We start from the raw sequence: 22,583 nt of genomic DNA on the forward strand, positions 1-22,583 counted from the left end.
TTTTCTGAAGTTATACAGATTAAAGCATACAAGCAATTGAGAAATATGAAGCAAGCTCTTAATAAGAAAAAACAACAACCACTTTTCTAGACTGTCACTGTATTTTCCTAGCGATTTCCTACTGGATTTTTGGTTGTTGTTGTTATTTTGATTATTACACGTTGCAATCAATTAATTTAATTCTTCTGTTGGTAGGGCCCTGTCCCCCAAACTCACTTTCATTTAAAAATTCACACAGAGAAGCTGGTAGGAGGTGGGTAGGTGTAAACAATGTGGTATAGTGAGTCACACCTGTCACAAAAGCCAACACTTATTAGCGATGATGAATTTTTAAAAACCACCCATCCAGAGGCAGAAAATGTGGGTGCAGCCAGGGAGAAGAGGCCAAAGGCAGTGGCTTTGAATTTACACTACTCCCACTAACCGGGCTAAAACAGACGCCACAATTCGGAGCTTATTCTGCCTGGAGCTGGGGGAACGGAAACTGAGGGGGTGGGGTGGGGAGTTTGGCAAACGATCTATCAAGGGAAAAAAACTGCAGAGGCACAGTAGAAGGCTGTTGCCTCCAACTCCGCGCTCTCAGTCAGAGACGAAAACGCTCGGAAGGGGAGCACAATGACGCCGAGAACAGAGAAACTCATTGCGTCCGAGGCCTCGCGGCTCTGCAGCCGCACCGGTTCACTCACACGCTACTCGGAGTGGTTTGGTGAACGTCTCACGTGACACCCGAGGCCCTTTACCCCTCCTGCCTCCTCGGGTGCTACGGACCGAGGTTGCTGGGTCGCAGCCTGAGGGAGGGAAGGAACTTGTAAAGGGAGGGACCACCACCAGTATCGCATCTGCAACCCGGGACCTACTCCCCCAAAAGCCCACCCCCACTGAGATCGCGGCTCAGGCTCTGAGGGAGGGGGCGCGCGCGGGGGAAGGGCTGCTGTGCAATACACCCTGCGAGGAGGGGGCGGCAGGGGAGGAAATCGTGGATCTGAGGGAGCAGAACGGGGTCTGAAGGATGGGTCTAGCTTGATTCAGACTCCTGCACCCGGCAACGCCACGGAGAGAGGAGGGAGAAGGAGAGGAGGGTGTGCTGTGTGTGCGCGTGTGTGTGTGCGTGTGTGTGTGCGCGTCTACAGGTAGCAGCGGAGGCAGCGGCGGGGACCGGAGCAGGGGACGCATCTGCAGCCACCTCCCCGCCTGTGATTTTCGGAGGCGATTGCTCACTTAGCTGACGGATCTATACCCTCGGGAGATCTTCTCATCCTCTCCATTTCCACGCGTCTCAGTCGTCTTACAGTTTCAAGTGTGTGTTTTGGGTATTTTTAATTTTTTTTCTTCTCCCTCTAAATCTCGGGAATTCTGCATATAGAAGCAGGTGGCTCCTGATACGAAATCTTTGGATACCTTTGGCTTGCCAAGTTTTTTCTCTTCCCCGTCCCCTCCGTCTTGCAGAGGCATCTGTGGTGCTTTTCTTTTTGGATTTCTATGCAGAAAACGTATATATGTTTATATACCAACCGCATAATATATAAATACATATACGCGTTCCCAAGCACTCGGTTTTCGTCTCCCCGACAGAGCGGAATGTTTTGGACCCGATGGATAACGAGAACAGTATTAACATTCTTTTGAGCCTGTTTTTTAAAAAAGGGAGGGGGCGTGAAGAATTGTTTAACATTCGGCCATCGTTTGGCTGCACACTAAGCATCTCGAAGTATTTATGGTTGCAGATCAGGTGCAAACGGGGCTTAGAAAGGTAAGGGAGCTTCCTGCGTCCTCCGAGCTCCAGCGTTTATCTTAATCCCCGGGATTGCGGAGAACTTCCTACTCCCAGCCTCTCTCTCTCCTTTCCCACCTTCCACCAACCCTGCCCCGCTTTCTCTCCTCTGTACACTTAAGCCTTTTGCAGTTCCAGTGGGTGGTGTGGGGGGAGGGTGGTGGTTGGAGGTTCAATCTTCTGTTAAGAGTTTAAATGCTTCTCTCTCTCTCTTTTTTTACCCACTTGAGTAACTGAGTTTCCCAAATCCTCTTTTAGCTGTTTTAAGAAACCCGTTTTCTTTTTGAAAAATAATGCTACCTAGATAGCTGTTTTCAACATCTGTGGGTGCCAACCCCTCACCTCTATCCTCTGGTGAAGATAAAAGCAGTGAAAAAATGAACTTTAATGAACTGGGTGGTTTCTTTAGCACTGGGGTTCGTGGAACTTCCCAAACGCTTCTTTTCATTTAAAACCAAACCAATACCTCAGGACGAGAGTACATTGTGGAGGAAATTCAGCTTCCGTGTCTGCATAAAGCCAATTCATTGTACTTGGAGGGTCATTACCCAGAGTTGAGAGAGATGGAGCTGCGTCTAGTATAGGAAAAACTACACGATACTTAATTCTTTTTTACAGACCCCCCTTTACACAATGGCTAGTCCCTGTTTAACTCTCCGTTCAGGGGATGCGTTTTCAGACTCGACCTTTAGGAAAGAGGTGGGAACTTGCCATTATTTCTTCTTCTCTCCCTTAAATCTCCTTCCTTCTCGGTTCACCGTCTCTTGCCCTGGCAGTTAGCAAATTGCCGGTTAGCCCACCCCTCCTGGCGGGTGTCCTCTGCTCGTCTGCACTCTTGCCTGCTCTGTCCTCTCTCCATCGGGGCTTTCAGAGCAGATGCATTTTCTCTTTTCTTGAGCTCTCTCTCTCCCGCCTCCCTTCCCCCCCCCCCCACCTGCCCCGGCTCTCCTTGTCCCTCCTCCCGCCTCCCTGCGGCGCCTGACCCTTCCTACCCTAGTCCCAGCCTGCGGGCGGGGGGCGTAAATCCGTGAGCCCACCACCCAGCGGTCGCGGAACACACGGAGATGGTGTGAGGAGAGACCGCGGGAAAGGCGAGCCGGATTCGGGGACAGGAGGCCAGGAGAGCCCGTCCGAGCTGGAGCAACCCGGAGAAAAGGGAGAAAGCGACAGTGAGGCACTCAAGCTGCCCGAGCTCAGGCGGACGAGTGCAGTCGCCTCCAACGCCTTAGAGCGGCGCCCCAGTCACTGCAGCTTTTCACCCTAGAGCTGTGCCCAGGTACCACCGAGACCAAGAGCCAAACCATCGGCCGAGAGGTACCAAAGAAATAAGGAAAGGAGAGAGCGGGGAGGGTTTCCTGGGAAATACGAAGGCAAACAGATGGAGGTACAATGCAGCCTCCAGAAGAAAACCCTTGCCTGAAGCCCGGGCGGAGCGCAGACAGCTGCCTTCAGTCTCCTGCTCTCCCCAGGTCCTCTGGCTAGTTCAGGGTCTGGTTCCGCCTCTTAGTTTGACAGGGATAAGAAAGTTGCTCTTCACCACATTTCCTGCAAAGTGATTTTCAGATCTGCGTGGTTCAAGTCAAGATGTCACTCCCTAGATACCCCGTGATGAGCTGAGAAACTAGGTTATTCATTATTGGGCAATAACCCCCCCGGGAAGAGAAGGTAGTGCAAATATTCAAAATGCTCTTTACTGGCTCTTGACTGTCCAGCACAATGCTTTGTGAATAGAAATGAAAAAACACTTGCAGTGAATTTGAAATTATTTAGGCTGAGATTTTTGAATTGGGAATAATTTATTTCAGAAAAGATTGTTAGTGTCTTATTAGGGAAGTTATACTCGTATGTCTAAAATTTGATTCATTTGTGGTTATTCTAAATCATGAGAAGTTGGCCTCCACAAAGGCATTATACTATTTATTTTTTTCATCTCCAGTACCATAGTGATGCATGTAGGATTTAGGAACCATGAATTCAGATAGCTAGCTAACCCTGTGTCTATTACTCTGCATTTTTACAGGTACTTAATATACTCGTTTTCTTCTTTTTATACTAAAATTACAGTAAACTATTTTCCCTTAAATAAATTCTCATGCTGCACATAAAAATTACAGGGTCATAATATATTTCTCAATAATTAATTGTGCTTAACTACAATTAGAATCATAGATATAAAAATATCACTGAGCAAAAGCATGGGTACATGTGTTTGAGTGTAAAACGTATAAAATGCCTTGGTATTTCAATCAGCCATTACAACCTAGCAGAACACTAGCTTTTTGAAATGATCTCAGAAGCAAGGGCCATGCACGTATTTAAAATATTAAATGTTAAGTCCAAAAACATTGTTTACTGTGCCCTTGGCAGGGAATGAATCTCAGTCTATCTGCACCGCTGAGTGATTGAGTGATTCACAGAGAAAGTGGAAGTTAATCATTACTCAGGCCCTCTGATTACATGGTTTGATTAAAAGAAGTAACTGTTTTCTGTAAGCCTGCTATTCTACAGTTAGTCTTTCCAATCCTCTTAACATAAGAAGAAATTGAAGGAGTCAGTCTTTCAGCAGATTCTATGTACAGTTCCTGCAGTGTGGAGTGAAGGAAGCCCTCTTTAGCTCCCCTCCTATAGGTTCCCTTCTTCCACCCCCAAAGTACTTTCTGTCAATCTTATCTTTATTCCCTCAGTGGGGTTTCATTTTATGAATAGGTCCTTTTACATTTAAGTATAACTTGTTTTCACATATGAATGTCTAGATTGTTTTGAAATTAAAGGTAGAATATAGACTCACAGAAGATAGCCTGAGAACTCCCTTTGCTGCAGGTAGAGTGTTTGAAGGCCTGATGACGCTGGATGGCTGGGTGACTTCCCTGACTTTCTGAAGTCTCCTCCAACCCTGAACTTCTCATAGTTTATTCCACTTTTGTTATTTCCACATGGTTATCCAGTGGCAGGATCTACATCTTCCTTTGAATTTCCTTAAATTAGTTATTTAGGATTTTATTTATTTATTTATTTTTTTACAGGGTAACTAAATAACTAGAGAGAATACAGATAAGCTCTCTGAGTTAAATTTTATTTTTCTACATACAACTTTTTTGGGGGTAATATTAATACAGATTTAGGTATGTTTGATAAATACCTCTGTGGGTTTCCATGTGTTAAAACAAATAATTTTAACATTTTTTAGCAAAGCACAGTAACGGTTTGTTTCTAGATTTTTTTTTTAAATTTCTACACAAAGGAATTATTTTATGAATTACCTAACAAATACTAATTTGTAGTTTCTGTAAGCAGAACACAATTGGAATTTACAGTTAAAATTTAAAACCATAACAGTTCAACAGTACACTTTTGCCACATTTGAAAGTATTTTGAAGTTTGATGTCTACTTCCATCTTTTTAGATTATAAATGTGATGATTCCTGTTTGAATTCTGATTATTCCTCAGTTATATTTTAATTATTTGTAAATGTAATCATCCAAGCCCAGGTCAGTTATTTATTTGTTTGTTTGTTTATTTACTTATAAAATATAGGTCTAGTTTTGCAGATCTTTTATTAATAATGGCCAATGGTTCCTTATAGTTTGGATGCTAAAGTCCAGAACACTGATGGCATTCAACTTTTTTCACAATTTACTCCCAAACTTTCCTTTTTTTAGATTAAAACACCTTCCACTTGGAACTCCTCCGTAATTTATTCATTGTCCTTTCACAAGACTCTGACTTACTATCTTCCCCCCAATAGTACAAACCACTTTAGGGTTTTATGATTTACATTCATGGATTACTTTTCACTCCCCTCCCCACTGCCCCATTCCCACACCAATCATAGGAGCAGAGAACATTTTGCTTCCTTAGAGTATTCTCTCTTCCATCACCCCGCTTGCTTCCTGTATCCTTACTCTGAGCTCCCAAAACACATTATTTATGTTAGGAGTAGCTCACCTTTCCTGATGGGTGGCTCTCCTCACTGGATAGTAAGTTCCCAGAGGTCACCAACCATATCTGATTTATAATTTCATTTCAGAGCCCCATGATGAACTTAGAGTACATCATAAATGTACAACAAATGCATTATTAGAAATATATGTGGCTCTGAGGCAACAGAAAACCCAGCTAATGGTGGATTAAGCAAATAAGGGTTTATTTATCTCACATCATTAAAAACTCCGAAGAAGACAGTCCTTAAACATTTAATCAAGGAATCAGGCTTTTTCTATCATCTTGGTACTTTACTTCTCATGGTCATAAGGTTGCTGCTGTGCCGCTGGCATCATGTCTGCTTTCTAGGACCCCCAAAAGATAACAAAGAGTACTCTAGGTCAGGATTTCTCGGTTTTAGCACTATCATCATATTAGGGCAGGTAAGTCTTTGTCTTTGTCATGGGGGAGTATCCTGTACATTGGAGGATGTTTAGCGACTCCTTGACCTGGCCTCTACCCACTAGGTGCCAGTAGCACACCCCAGTCACCCATCCAAAGATGACAACCACGAATATTCTACACATTGCCAAATGTCCCTGAGAAGTAAAATAATCCTTAGTTGACAACAATTACTCCAGAGTCAGAAGGAAGGCAATTCCCTTTTCCCCACTCCCCCTTTTTATTTGCATTACAGTGGTGGTGAGGACTTTTTTCCCCCTTAATAAATGGTAGAGAAGTCTATGAAGTTGTTAGAAAAAAAAATAAATAAAAAAGAAAGAAGAAAGACAGGAAGGATCAAATAAGCCTTTTCCTTGAGCATTTTGTCTTCTTTTTGTGATGTGGACATTCTCCCTGTAGACTTCCATTCTTACATCACTTCCAGAATTCTGTCAGGTGTTTATTTCCAAGTAGTTGGGAAATATATTTTTAGTGTGGCATACCCACTACCTTGGGAAAATCAGAATCTGTGAAAAAAGAAGGGGAAATGTATTTGCACTCAAAATGGATTTGAAGACTAGAACTATTTGCCACTATGATAGAATAAATGAATATATAAAATTCACCTAAATATTGTAAAAAGGAAAAAAAAGTAAATAGCCATAAAAGAGAGTAGATGTCTTTTTTTTTCACATGGTAAGTATTGATACAATAACTATGATAATACTATGCTATTTTTTTCCTCCAGATGATATTTTACTTAGAAAATAACTGGGCAGAATGGAGGCATCTTGCTTTTCCTAACTTTTTTTTTTTTTTTTGTCAGACAGCACCCTATCTATCTATCTCCTCTGGTCTATTGAATAAATCAATAAAGTTTGCTATTAATACTTACAAATAAGACAGTGGTCAATCATGAGAAATGTTGTCAAAGCAGATAAAAATGCAGATCTGTTGTTTTAATACTCCTTTCTAATGCTCATGTTTAGAAAGACAGCACATGCTAGTGATGACATTAGGTAAAATAATGGTTTCCTATACAAATATGTTAGCATGAGTTATAGTAACTTTAAGTTGCTCAACTATTTACCTTAGTGTGGTAAAATAGTACTATTGGGTACCATGGAAAGAATTCTACTTTACAAAGATATAGCAACATTACTGTGATGGCCAATGATCTTGTCTGATTGATTACAAAGATATTTTTTAAATTTCTTACCCTTGTCTTTCACTCTCTATGTGTTTGTTGTATGCCAGTTTTGCTCAGTTCTGTGTAGAATATAGAAATATAAAATATGCTGTCTATTAAGAGAATTTTGCTTGCAAATAACAGAATACCCAATTACAAGCCTAATTAGTAAATACTTTCACTATTGTGTTTCCCCAAAAATAAGACTGGGTCTTATATTAAGTTTTGCTCCAAAAGATGCATTAGAGCTTATGTTCAGGGGATGTCCTCCTGAAAAATCATGTTCGGGCTTATTTTCTGGGTAGGTCTTATTTTCAGGGAAACAGTATCTTGCAGAACAAGGATTGGGAGGTATGCTGCCCTTGAACTTGGCAGTTTCAGGATGTCAGGGCTCTGAGACAGCTTTGCTAAAATTCTCTTGGCTCCCCATCTTAGAAAGAAGATAGAAAATATGGCTGACTACCACAGAACCAAACATCACCTCTTCAAATAGTCTCACTCAAAGCAAAAAGAAGAGAGGCAGTCTTTTTCTCATGGTAATGAAAAGAAAAATTTTCCACAAGCTCTCAGCAGACTTTCCTCTAGGCCTGATTGACTAAACCTATGACACATCCCACTCCTAAACTAATCAGCGGCAAAGAGAAATGCATTGCATGATTGGTTTTGATCACTCAGGGTCCTTCCCCTGGCCTGGAGGAGGGGTCTGCTTTTTCTGTGGACAGAGCAATATCACACTTGAACAAAATCAAAGCTCTTGTTAACTGGAGGAAGGAGGCAATAGTTGTAACTTAAGGGTACCTGATAGGGTGTGCCATGAACATCATATTCTGTCCTCAAATTTCTTATAATATGGAATACTTTTTTAGAATTAAATGCACACACACACACCCAAGAATTAAATGGTTTTTGAATCCATGGCCATAAACTGTATACATGCCAGGCTGCATGTTTCTGGTGTAGAATGATTACCTTCATGATGTTCCAGATTTGTTTTTTTAAATAATGCCTAAAAAAATTAGAAAATGTAGAAATGGGCCCAGGATAGAATAGTTACAAACACTGAATTATGCTCCATTACATGTTGAAATCCCAAATCTTACCTTTTCAACTTACACCTATATCATGTAGCGACCATAGTTAAACCAGAACATGTCCTCCTTACTAAATAGATCATCTGTGTTTGTCACACGATCTTACAATCAAAATTCAAGAATAATGTAAGAAATGACTGAACCCATTTTCCTATTACTATCATGAAGAAGCACTTGTTATCGTTTATACCCAAATTAAAATTACCCCTCTGCTTTTGATAACTGCTTACTCAGAGGATCTAAGGAAGGCATCTATGAGTCTTTTTATAAAAACAAAAACAAAAACAAAACAACAAAAAACACACAAAAGCTTTATTTTCATTTTGTCTGACTTCATGGAAGCACAGAGTCAATTTTGTGTTCAATTAAAAAAGGGGTCCTTAACCATCTCCTTTTACCATGCTTCATAATTTGAATCCATTTTTTAACTTAAAATTTGCTTTGATTTGATTGTATTTGGTATTTTTATCACAAGCTGCTTCAAATTATTTTTGGATGGAGGAAGAATGTACATGTATATGTATATATGCATGTACAAACAAATGAATGCTGTCATACATCACTCAATAAATGTCATTTTCCTGAGTGAATATATGTTCAGAAATTAGACAGTATTGTGTGCAGTAAACTACTGAATTATGCTGCCATCAACATGTGCAATAGGATTCCAGAGGAAGGAGCCACCAATGGTGCTTGAGTCATTTTGATGGAGATACACATTATAATTTGCAGACAGATGGGAAACTAAGGCAGGGAAGGTTGGGAAAGTTTAAATAAGCTGTATTTGTCATACATAGTTTGCTCTAGAGTCAGATAGCAATTGTTTTTCATTTTTTTCTCTCTAGCTTTAGAATTTCAGTAACCTCATTCCTACCTTATAACTGTCTCCCGAATATAAAGAGTCAAATAAGCTTTAACACCAAAGCTCTCCCTTTGTTTCAAAGCAAATTTTGTGATGGTCACTGCCTATCTCATTGGTTTATTATAGCATTTTAGAACACATTTTCTGAGTGTATCATCTTTCCATCTACCCAGTGTTCTTTGTTCGGGCTCCATGCCTGAAGCCTTTGCACCACAGAAATGTCTTTGACCCTGGTTCCTCCCCTCCAGGGGAACTTATTTTTGAATCAAACTTAAAATGATAATTAGTAGCTCCATCTGTGTTTAGGGTCAGAAACAGATGCTTCTCCTTTTTGTTTTAATAGAAGGTGTATTTGAAAGTGGAAACATAGTGAAATTGGGTTTTAAATAGATCCACATTTTAATGGGGTTCTTGTATGAAATGAAGACTGCCACAGGAGTATGTTTTCTAAACTTCTCGGAACTTCTCTGTTCTGGACCTGGACAATATCTTGGACTTCAACAAATCTATTGTGAAATAATTATGGTTCACAGCATTGACCCTAGGTGTTGCAAGCTCCTGAAGCCTCTTTCAGGGAATAAAGTATTTAATTCCATATTTAATACACCATGTTTACCCCAAAACTAAGGAACCACTGATTACAGGATGTATCATTATTTTATGTACACTTTAGAAAGAAGAAACACCCCAAATTAAATCATTACGTAATGCTTTCTACCACTTAGAATTTTTATTTTACACTTTCATAACAAGCATTTAGCATTAAATAGATGTAGATTTTTATAATATATCAATCTTATATGTGTATAAACAGTATAATATTAAAAAAAAAACTTTGTCCTATTCAGGTTTCACTCTTCTGAATAAAAATCATTTTTTAATTATAGCCATTCATATCTATGTTTTTATGGACAGTAGTCTGTAGGTGTTGGTGATACACCGTTTCTTAAGAGTACTCCATGACTGTCTTCAGGATTTCATTCCAAGCAGCTGATACATTCTGACAGGTTTAATGCTGGTATTTTGTTGATCTTACTGGAATGTGACAGTTGAAGATTTTCAGACAATGATCAGAGTTCATATCCCTTTCTTAAATTGTTCTGAAATGTTGGGGAGTGGTGATTGTCTGGTCATGGCAACAGGAATACATCCAACTTTTCCATGCAAAGTTAGTGGCAACTATGCTGCCACTACTGCTTGGCTCTAAGGAATTATAAAATGCATTCCGATTTCAGAGATGTTAAAGGATAAAAGAAAACTTTGTCAGAGCCAATGATATGGCAACTCTGATGATACATGTGTCCACATTTTTTAAACAAGCTAATGCAGTAATGGTTATTAATTAACCAACTATTTAAATTAATCTCAAAGCATTTGTATATGAGATGACTAAATAATTCTTAGTATAACTAGAATCTGATTCTGGCCCTTTTTATTCTCTACTCACCCTCCCAGTTTGCATATATAAAATGTAGCTAGTCTTCCAAATAGATAACAATGAGGGGGAAAAAAAGCACAAGACTAGTAATAGATAGACCTATGTTTGTAGAGCAGACTCTTCTAATAACTATATATTCATTTCCTGTAATTCACTTCATCTCTCTGGACCTTGGTTTCTATTTTTAAAGTGTATAGTTGCACTCATTGAAATTAAATGTGTCTTTTGGCTCTCAGAACTGTTCGGGGGGGATAATCAGTAATAAACAATGTTCATAATTATATGTATTTAAGCTCGTTTTATATAAATGTGTAATATTATGGAAGTGTTACTTTAAACTATATATAATATATAGCTTTAAGATGCGTTGTGTATTGTATAACTTTGAGATTTTACAGTTTTTTTTGAGGCTTACACATACATTATCTGTTCATTAAAGAACTGTAAGCAGTGCAGAAAGTTCAACAGAACAGATGAGATTTAGGACCCTTCTCCTCAAATATAGTGGATGAGAAACATTACTGAACAAATCAAAATCAAGTAAAGGATGCAAAAGTGGGAAGAGGCAAGGAGAAAATGCATTTTCCATTAAGAACCAAGAAAACTTTTACAAGGAATTAACTATCACTATGTATACATGTTTGGCTTAAAAGGAGAGTCATGAGTAAAAAGCAAGAGAAAATTGACAGATAAAACTGAATTTTTCTTTCCTTTTTTTTCGTTTTGTTTTTTGTTTTATCATTGCTCAGCCACATACTACTGATTTTTTAAAAATATGAATAAAAGGAAGGAGAATCTTGGGTTAGATCAGTCAGATACTACTGTTTGTGGATATATCTTGACAGTTCTTACTGCGGAATTCCACAGACAACAGTGTTTCTTCTCTGTATTGTATTTGAAAATTACCGCTGCTCTTAAGTGGTCAGAAAGCTGGGTACTTACTTTCTGATGAATAACAAGCTCTCCAGAGGCATACCACTGTCCTTTCTCTCATTGTACCTCTAGTCACCACAAAGAGACACTGTGTTCCCTCTCATCTACCTATTTTGCTGTAAAGTGAGTTGATTTATAGAGTATGAAGAAAACCCTTCCTTTTTTTCACTATATATTATTGAAGCTGGTTTTTAATACAATTAAAATATAGAAATGCATAAGTTAGAAATATAATATTGCTACAAGTAGAATTTTATTGAATAATTCATTAAATTATTTTAATCCTCTATTTAGGTCACTTTCTCCATAAGAAAAATATTCAAGATTACTAGTATTTAAGGTGGAAAATATACTTTAATGGCTTAAAGTCTTAGACCATTAAATAGGGTGTTGAGGTTATATATTCACATCGCAATCACATTTTTATGACTAAAGGGGGAAAAAATCACAATTTTTGATTCCAGATGATCTGTAACACATGCTGCAAAAAGGATTAATTCATTTTGAAATGTTTCAGTAACTATCTGAAGATATTTTCAGATGAGAGGTTGAAAGGGTCATAATGATTTTTTAGACAGTTGTAGGTCAGCCTCCTCAGTTTGCTGGTGACGTGACTGGCTCGGTTTATAGGACGATAGAGCTTGGACCTGAATATCCCGATCTTGGTGTCATGCTTTCCTGTGTCAAGTTTACATACAGGGCAGTAATACATGTATCAGCACCATATGTGATATGTATCTGTGATTATAGAATTATTAGTTTAGAAAGCCAGGTGATAACTGCCAGAACTTATAAAGAATGGAGTTTTACTCTTAGGGAGCTTTAGTGAAGAACGTGCTACTTGAAAGATGTTGGGTTGTGAGTAAACGTAGAAGAGGGAGCAAAGCATTGCTTGAATAAAAGCAATGAAAAGTAAGAATAGGACATGTAGCAGAGGTAGTTGATCATTCTATACTTTTTCAAAAGTAAAAATAATAGATGAATAAAACAATCTACATTGAGAAATACCACTATAGGAAAAAAAAAAGAGTGCTTATTGAAAATACACGTCTCATGTTGTGTTGAGTAGTTTGGCTTAAGACCTCTGCCGATCAGAAATATCTAGTTACATATTTTCCTTGTGATAAACTGGTCCTTGTAAAAACTGGTTCATAGTACTCATATCAGAAAAAAAAAATCGTATCGCCTAGAAAACAAATTAAATTATCTAAATTGGAAAATTTAACTATCTGAGTACATGTCTACTAATGTTAACTGGTTGATGCCAAATCAATTTGAGATCATTTGATTGATTGTCATGCAACGAGGAGATTCTTCTTATCATAGCCTGCCCAGATCTTGTTCTCTAACCTGGTTGCTCTCGTCCCGGGAAGTACAGGAAACACTCCATCTCCCAAAACATATATTCTTTCCCATCCTCTTTGTCAATATAGTACTTCAGTCAGTTCTTTCAGATCTGCTGATTACAGGACACTTATAATCAAAATGTCTCATTTGCTTAAGGGAGAAAGACTTTAGTTGGTGTTAATCTGTCTTTTAACACCCAGCGGTCATCCTCATCGCTTAAAAACTTGTAACATTATTTAAAATCTAAAAGGTACAATTTCAAGTGAGCTATATCCCTCTATTTCTACTAAATTGCACATGAAATCAATATGTCCCTCCTGATTCTCCTTGAATCCACTCTCTGTAAAAATAGCAGCTCATTTTGGGAATCAGTGCTAGAATAACCGGCACCCAGGGAACAGGGAGGATCAGAAGAGCATGAGCGTGTTTTCTATAGAACTCCATAAACATGGTCATAATTTCTCACAAATTGGTTCATTATGACTCTGCCAGTCAGAAATACACTGGGAATAGTCCTGGTATTCAATTTAGAGCATCATTCCCTCACCAGTCTTCTCTAAAACTCTAAAGAAGCACGAAACTTCACAGAACCACCTCTCCTATGGGGCCCTCTGTCTACCATGCAACCCTGACAAGAACAAGTGAGGTGATGATGCTATAGGGCAGAAAGAAGGCACAATCACAGGAAGGAAATAGTCTATCAGGGAGATACAGAGAGTATAAAGAGTGTCTTTAAGTTTGAAATATCCTTTAAATCTCCTGCTGTACTCAAGCTTACAAAACAGTAATATACCAGGGGTGACAAAAAGATGTATACACATGACTTGTATTCATCTTTTGTTATTAGTATGACATAGCAATTGAGTATTACAATTTTAATCCAGCTTTCTCCTTTCTTAAAATGTGTATACATTTTTTTGGCACCCTCTGTATATATATGTGTGTGTATTATTCTGTCTTCTAGCTATCTGTCCTTCTAGCCATTCATCCATCTGTCTGATTTAATTGAAAATTATAGGTGAATGCCAGATATGAGAAAGCATGAGAAGAAACAGCTACTTTTTTAGGAAGGTTATTCATATTTCATACACTGTTTAGATGAGAAAAGGAAGACACTTGGAAATGTATTCTTGGTCACCAGGAAAACAAATCCAGCATGCTTTTTTCCCTTATCCTTATGAATATTCCTTCTTTACCCCCGTATCCATTCCTTCTGATTGCTGCAGTCTTTTCCATGGGTGCCTTTTTGTATCTAAAACCAAAACCCAAATTAAAAATTTCCCATTGCACCATGGGACTATTGCAAAACCCTTCTAACTATGTATATCAGCAATGAACATTCTAGTACGAACACATTTGTATGAATTTTTCCTAGCCCATGTGATACTCAGCTAAAATGAATGAAACATAAAATAGATAGATACTGATGGGAAAGGCCAGGAAAATCAGCTTAACCCATTGCCTGTGAGACAAAGCTTTGGTCTTTAGAGCCAGGTTCTTACCAGACAGAAGCTTTCGGACTCTGCAGGAAGGCTGAGAGGCAATGGCAGGGGAGGGGATTGAGGAGCTGGGGTGTGGAAAGGGGCAACAAAAAATGAACAAGACTGAAAAATCACACTTGTTCTGCCTCATTCATTAGCCCAAAAAACGATCCTGTTGCTATGTTAGTATTAAAATGTGTGATTCTGTATAGTCTTCATCCTTTTTTTTTTTTATTTAGTTGATGTATCTGCCCAATAGGTCTGATAATGCCAACCGCAGGGCTGCTGTGGGATTAAATGAAATAATGTATGATAGCACCATTGCCTGGCACATAGAGAATGTCCCAAAGTGTTCTTATTACCGTGATAACCTTCCACACATACAAAAGCACTCTGCTCATTCAGTAATAGCTGTTGATCACACACATTTTGTGTACTAGGTCTGACGAGGTGCTAGACACAGTGGAGAAGACAGAGATAAGTCAAACTCTGTCTCAAAGATTCTGGGAATCCTTTCTTCTCCTGGAGCCTTGAAATTAAGGGAGAGAGTGTTCTATATCCCTGTTTTGGCTAATGCAAGAAAGATAGGGCTGTTTTTATTTCACTAACACATGAAAGAAGGATAAAGCATTTAGAAATGGTGAAATTGGCAGCTTTAAAAAAAATTCAGGAACTCTATCAGCATTAGAATGTGAAAACATTTGAGTCATAGGCTTGCTCGGGAGTGAGTGTTTAATAGGCGCCTTTGTAAAATCTCCAAACTAAGCTGTATCATTTTCTATACATGCTTAAATCTCTTAATTACAAAGCAACTTTAATTATACATAAAGTATGCCTCTTCAATCATGTTTTAATCACACTTGAAAAAAATTAAATTTATCCCAAAGTTATTTTCTGCATTTCAATTCTGATTTTTAAACTGTGGCATATTTTGAACCAAAAAATTGCATTAAGCTAATGTTTATGCTTGCACATAATCCCACACTTTCAAGGCAACACTTAAAATATTCAGAAGAGCTTCACAAGAGGGAGCAGTTTAATTCTGTTGTTGACTCAGAGCCATTGTTCTTCACAGTTACAGCTCCACTGGCATAGGCTGCATATGGTCACTTGTTTTCTCAGTGTACAGAGTGATAATGCATTAACATTCTGGCTGGTGGTGGAGGCTATGCTGTGCTTCAGAGAAATATATCAGGGGGGCTGTGCAGAGAGGAGGACAAGATGAACATGGGAGAGCCTGTAGATTGCCTTAGACTAATCACTGTGGTGACTGCCTTCGGAGCCTAAATTGGCCGGCTGTGGGCAGGGCTTGTATTGAAGAGTGCTCATTGGAGACAACTATGGATTGCAGCCATGAAGGAGATTTTGCCAGCTTTCTCCTCACTGCCATGCAGAGATGCTGTTCTGGTCCCTTCAGTGGCCTCTTGCAACAGATGTTTTATGACCTCACTTTTACTCTCATCTCTGCTGAGTAGGACACAGGTGAAAGTGGAGTCCAGGGCTGGTGACTGATGGCCATGGGGAAGTCCATTAGGAGTACTTAAGTTGTTTCTTGGGGTATTAGCATTTTCAGCAACAAGAATGGGAGACTCTAGCCAGGGTTTAGTGAGCGTGACTTTTCATTTACCTTTTGCAGTTCCCTTTGGCGTATATGAAGTAAAAAAAAGGCCAAGGAAGAATGCCTGCCTATTCTCGTATTGCAAAAAACATCATCCTCATCTAATTTTACGCCAAGTGGAATTCTATCCCAAAAGACATTTCTAGTAGTACAGGCCCTTTGGGGCCTGTATTAACTTTCTAGATAATCTGGTTTGTATCTATGGTTGTGAATAAAAAACTAATACTAATAGCAGCACCAGAGGGAGCCACTGACACAGTTTTGTCTTAAGCATCAGCAGAGCTGAAAATAAGGCTTGAAATGCATCAATAGTAAGATTTTATTGTATTTTTTTAAAAAACAATGGCAGAAAAGTTGATATGTAAAAACTGTTAGCAGCAATTCCAAATTGTTGGACTAGTTGCAACCACTTCATTTCTCCCACTTGAACTATTTGGGAATGGTAATTGCCTTGCTGTAATCCAGAAAGTAAATCATATTTCAAAATGTAAAATTATATTTAGATCCTGCTATTGTCCCTTTTTAGGATACTATTAGCAAGTTTGAGTTTGAAACTTATGCCAGTTTATTGTTTTTGTAATGTAAATGATGTTACCAAAAATCAAGATGAAGAATAAAACACTTTAGATGCACAGGCCAGTGCTCAAACGCATTTTCTCTCTCTGTCTTTCTAATACACGCACGCACACGCACACACATGCACACGCATGCACGCACACACACATATATATGCACTAGTGATTTTGTTGTAAAACAGTAGAACCAGCGTTGCTGTAAGGACATCAGGTGAACTTGTTTTTGAGTCCCATGGTGGAGAAGAGAAAAATCAGTACACTAAACGAAAAATAGAAGTCATGTATCTTTATTAGCACACTGACCTTTCATGAGGAAATGGTCAAATGTGTACAGTCTTGAAGATACCCTTGTAATTACCATTCTGACAAAATATTTCAGGAAAATGTATTGATTCTGACTGTCTGTTCTTGGGGGGGGAGGTTTCTCTGGCCAAAGTTTTGAGAACATGACGAGGTTTTCTGTTGTTTTATTCGCCAATTCTAACCCAAATCATAAAAAACAAAACAAAAAAAAACAACAAAAAAAAACAACAACAAAGAAACAAACAAACAAAAATTGGAAAGGCAGAATTGCTGTAGTTCTTTGAACAAAAGGGCTTTATTCTTAACACTTCCTGGCACCCCAGCTTTGACAGCCTCAAGTAAATCTCATCACAAACAATCACAAGAAAGAATGATTCTATAAAATAAAATTTTATCCACTGGCCCAGGTAGTTGCCCTTTGTTGGCCTGATTATAATAAATAGAATAAAACACTAATGTTTGCAGTACATAATGTCTACGACAAATGCTTTTTTAGGTTCCTTTCCAATGTAACAGTCAATCTCTTCAAGAAAGTACTTGATTATTTAGGGATTGTGCTACAGATGGAAAAGAGAAAATGAGAGTGAAGAATTGTTGCACTTGACTCTCTGGCAATATTTATCCTTTTTTGTTTGTAACAGTCTCTCATTCTCTTCCTGCATTACCCCCCCCACCCCCACCCCGCCCCTGTCAAACTGCTTCTCTGATAACCCGCTCATGTCTAAACAGTTTGTGATATGAAGCGATTGGGGGAGGGTAGTTGGGGACATGCAGCGAGACTCTGATGTAATATCCTTCTGTCTGTGGGATATAAATTTGGGTATACAAATTTGCCTCTGAGGTAAAGAAACACATATTATTTATTTTTTGGTTTACCTATTATCTATCTATCTATCTATCTGTCTATCTATCTATCCATCCATCCATGGATCTTCTGTTTCATTTAAATTTTTAAAATAGTGCTTTTCAGTCTAGAAAAAGGGACCAGTGCTGAGGAAAAGATCCACAAGAATTTTGCCCTCTGCCAGGATTCTGGCAGGCATTGATGAGTATTTCCTCGGGGAAACATGACCCCCAGCTGTCTAGACAACTTCTGGACTGGGATGGTGGGTCAAGTGGGAAGCCCTGCACCTAAAGATATCAGATGATCTGCCCACCCCATGGTCAAGAAGATAGAAAGAAACTTTTTCTCCCTGGAAAGAGGATGAGGAGAAAGCAGCAGTAGCAGTGATGTGAAAGGTTGCCATCAGGGCAGAGGGGTTAGCTTGAGCTTTGCACAGAGAGGGTGCTTCAGTGGCATCTCCATGCCTAGGTTGCATTGGGATGTGTGATCTATCGGAACAGAAAGCCCAGAGAAGAGAGGGACTTGTAGGATCTGAAATGATCATCCTCATACCTTGTCCCCAAACTATGTCTGCTAGCAATGAGGTAGGAGATTTTTCTGTGAGTGCCGGGATCGTGTCTTGTGAAACCAAAGAATGGAAACATGGACCAAGGAGAGGCAAGGAGTTGTAAAAGAGGATCGTTTATTACAAAGCAAAGAAATGCAGCTCCCTAGTGGGAGGGGGTTCCTGAATGGGATGCCCCCTGACTAAGGCAAAAGCTCTTACTTTTATACCTTCCCTTGCCTTTTTGGGGAAGGGGAGCTGGTGGCTTTTAATGGAAGTCATCTATCAGGTTTGTTCTGTTCGCCCATCCTGAAGGGATTAGCAAAATAACCCTCTCCTATCTATCAGGTCTGTTCCATTTGTCTGGCCAAAAGGGATTTATGAGATAATTTATTAACCTCAAGGCGCTGTTACATTGTATCCTGGAGTGAATGAGTTATCTCAGAACCTGGAGTTTCAGGGTATGGCTATCTTATGTTTAACTTACCAGGGACCTTCCTGTCTGCCTAACAACATGCTAACTAACCTGTCTCAGCAACATGGTAGCTGTATCACGGCTTAAGAGAAAGAGAAGGGAATGCCCAAATATTGATTTGAGTGTGAGAAAGGAGGTGTTTATTTTACAGTACTTGTCAGTCCATTCAGTCTCTTATAACAGAAATACCATAGACTGGGCAGCTTAAACAACAGAAAAATATTTCTCCTACTTCTGGAGGCTGGGAAGCCCATGGCCAACAGATTCCGTGTCTGGTGAGGCCCTCCTTCCTGCTTCATAGACGGCTGTCTTCTCGACACAGAAGGGGAAGGAACCTCCTTGGGGCCTCTTTGATAAAGGCACTAATCTCATTCATGGGGCTCCACCCTTGTGACCTAATCATCCCCAAAGATTCCACCTCCAAGTCATCACATTAGGGATTAAGTTTCAACACAGGAATCTTAGGGTTCACAAACATTCAGTCTATAGCAGTATTCTTACTAGTAGTACACAAAAAGCTGAGCAAGGGCAGGGGACGGGGCTAAGTAGAACACCCAGTACCCTGACCAGAAATGATGAAATGGCTGTATTTGAATTGCCTTGGAGAAGGAGCAATCCTCAGGCAGCCAGCATACCAATGGACATAAGGGATCAGTGGTATTTTGTTGGTAGTATTTCCAGAATTATTGCTCTACTTTGTTTAGCAGAGGCACATTAGATACGAAATGAGAATGACACTGTGTGTTGTGTCATATCTCCATGGTTCGTTATGTCTTCCCTTCTTTATTTTTCCTCTTGTGATCAGCAATACAAACCTTGAAAGGAAAAGGACCTGCATGTTTATATTTTGTAGGGGCTCCAGGAAGGAGGATTCAGGGAGCAATATCTCACTTTGAAGTCAGATGTGTTGGAGCCACTGCACAAGGGGTGGAGTGAGCGGTGTTGAGAAGGATGAGGGTGCAGGGCCTAAAAAAAGAATCAACAGGAAGAAACAGGAAATCTGACGTGGGCAGAGATCCTGGGATGTAGCCTGGAAAGGTCCTAAATCATCCACATATGAACAGCTACCTCGGAGAAGTCTACCTGGAACTCCGAAACAAATGCATTTGAAATAAGAACTCACAATAAGATGCAGAAGGAGACAAGGGGCACTGAAGGAGGAAACTACAAAGTGAGCAAAAGTTTTCCTTGGTTTTGGTTCAACGTTTGTCAAGCAAAATCAGAACATTTGGAATATCTGGAAAACCCATTTGTTTTTAAAGCTAATTGTGATTAAAGGGTGATTTCAAATGCTTACATTTAACATTCCTCCAAATAATTATAGTAACCCAGTGGTATATGGTTAAATTCTGGACCTTCAAGCGATGCTTTCAGCAAGAACCTTCTTTGTCAAGCGCAAAATAGGCACATTTACAGCTCCCTGTTATATAGGGATTGCTATTTAAATCTAATGAGATGGCAGAGGGTGGGAGGGGGCGGTAATTTAAGGCAATTGACAAGTATTATATCTCTTTCTCTGACTCATTTTTTTTTTTTTTTTTACCTCAACAAGTACTTTAACAGTATGAAGACAAATTTTGCGTGTGCCTAGAAGTAGGATGGAAAAGAGCTTGAGGCAGTGGCTAGGGCACTGGACTTGCAATAATTAGGTGATGTACATAGAAGTTCTAACTTTGTCATGTCTTAATGATTGGTGGAAGCTGCTTACCCTGGCCGAATCCCAGTATTTTTACCTTAAAATGGGAAAGACAACATATCGTTGCCTGTTTCGTAGCGTAGTTGTAAGGATTAAATGAGTCAAAGTCTAAAATTATGTATCATTAAGCTCAATATAAAGCTAAGATGCTGTTGAGTACAGCAGAGCCGTCGGCAGCATCCTGTAGTGCAGTCGGGTAGTGGAGTGATTCACAGCGTAGGTCTGATAGTCAGAGGGGCCTATATGTGAATTCCAGCTTTCCATCAACTTATTCAGCCCCTCTATGCTTCCATTTCCTTAGTCATAAAGGGAGATCAGGATAGCTCTGCTTTTAGAGCGTTGCAAGGAGGAAAGGGAAATGTATGTAAAGTGCTTGGCTCCGAGCCTGGTACATAAGGGCGTGTAAATAAAATAAATATTCACTATTAGTGATTATTATGGTCGACTCAACTCAGTGTATTTATCTTGGCAATAATAAACCCATGAACTTTACAGAAAGGCATCTGAAAGCACAAGTACAGTATTTCCGTATAACACATCAGTTTATCTAAGCATGTAATTTGAAACATCGAAGGACTGAACTCTGTATATTTTACTGCTAGTAATGTATAGGAAGTACATTAACATTTTTTTTCACTTGGGGAACTCGGTGACTCAGAGTTTAACATTGTATTATTGGAATGAATCTATCATCTATCTATCTATCTATCTATCATCTATCTATCTATCTATCTATCATCTATTATCTACCTATCTATCTGTCTCTATTTTGTGGTTTTGCTCTATCCTTTAACAGTCATCTGTTGTGTGACATCATCATCAGGAAGGTAAATGAACATCATGATGAATGGAAAGACCCGTGTGGCCTCAATGATGGAATTCTGAGAACTCCCCTTTCCTATGCTGTGGCCTCAGCCACGTTTGCTAAAGCTGTGAGGTAGAACAATCCAATGGTTCATATATGGTTATAAAAGAAAAGGGCAGAGGTGTTTCTTTTTTCTCTTTGTCTCTTTCTACTCTCTGCTATTATCTCATTTATTATTCTTTTCTCCTTTTCTTTTCTATCCTTTACTTGGCCCTGTCCACATTCTTCCTATCCGCTTTCCTTTTTTCTTTTCCGTTAGCAGAGATAATTTTCTTTCAAGAGCCATTATGACTATTATTTATATGTTTTGAATACTTATAATCTTTTGCCAATTTTTTTTTTCCTTACAGTTGCTTATGACTTGTCAGGTTTGCAAATACTTAGAAGTTTAATGGGTGTAAAAACTATTTTTACCCTTATATTTGTTGGTCCCTCCTAATTCCCAGCTTCTGCAGTTCTTTCTTGAATCTAATGTCAATGGGGTGATAGTTACTTTCTGAGAACACAAGGACACACAATAGGTTCATGAAGAGCTCTGGAATTGGGGGGGTGCAACAAGTTAGTGATAATTTGATTTCTGCTTGGCTTCTGAGGCCCCATTCTTATTTTACTGTTCCCGAGTTGGTAAATGGATATCTGCTGGGTTCCTTGTAAACAGATTCTTTGACAGGGAATGGGCTCCTGAGCCTTACCTGAGAGACTGAGTTTCTGCTACGTGCTCTTGGCACCTCCTCAAGCTAACTCTTCATCTGTGTGATGGTTCATGCTTCTAGCTTCTCAATCGCCAGGTCTACTCTAGCATTGGCTATTTTGTTGTCCCAGATTCCCTTCCTGCCCTGCCCCAGGCCCAAGGCTGCACTCTCCAATGGCACTCTGTGCTTTTGCAGCCCTTTACCATCTGTCTCCCTCACCCTATCTAACTCCAAGAAAAGAAGGTGCTATGATCCGAGTGTTTGTATCCCCCAAAATTCATATGTTGAAATCCCAATGCCCAATGTCATGACATTAGGAATTGGGGATCTTGGGAGGAGATTAAATCATGAAGACAGAGCCCTTATGCCTGGGATTAGTGCCTTTATAAAAAGAGGCTCCGACAGCTCCCTTGCCTCTTCTGCTGCCATGTGAGGATACCAAGAGAAGTCTGTGGCTCAGAAGAGGGCCCTGGCTGAGCCAGTTTGGCACCCGGAT

General features: G+C 39.4%; 1 protein-coding gene across 6 annotated transcripts in view; it reads left to right on the forward strand.

Moving 5' to 3' along the window:
* Window positions 1-1,042: 1,042 nt before the first annotated feature.
* Window positions 1,043-22,583, forward strand: part of NLGN1 (neuroligin 1) — a 773,311-nt gene continuing 751,770 nt past the window's right edge. The window contains exon 1 of one of the 6 annotated variants that reach the window (XM_074328041.2): window positions 1,043-1,750. The gene's annotated coding sequence lies outside the window, so the exon portion shown is untranslated. Of the gene's footprint in view, window positions 1,751-2,734; window positions 3,086-22,583 lie in introns of those variants that run through there. The other 5 variants (XM_074328051.2, XM_074328067.2, XM_074328080.2 and 2 more) reach the window with 5 other exon arrangements.

This window comes from Rhinolophus sinicus, chromosome 17 (genome assembly GCF_057876585.1).
Source record: "Rhinolophus sinicus isolate RSI-liver-muscle chromosome 17, RSI-T2T, whole genome shotgun sequence".
Lineage (NCBI taxonomy): Eukaryota > Metazoa > Chordata > Mammalia > Chiroptera > Rhinolophidae > Rhinolophus > Rhinolophus sinicus.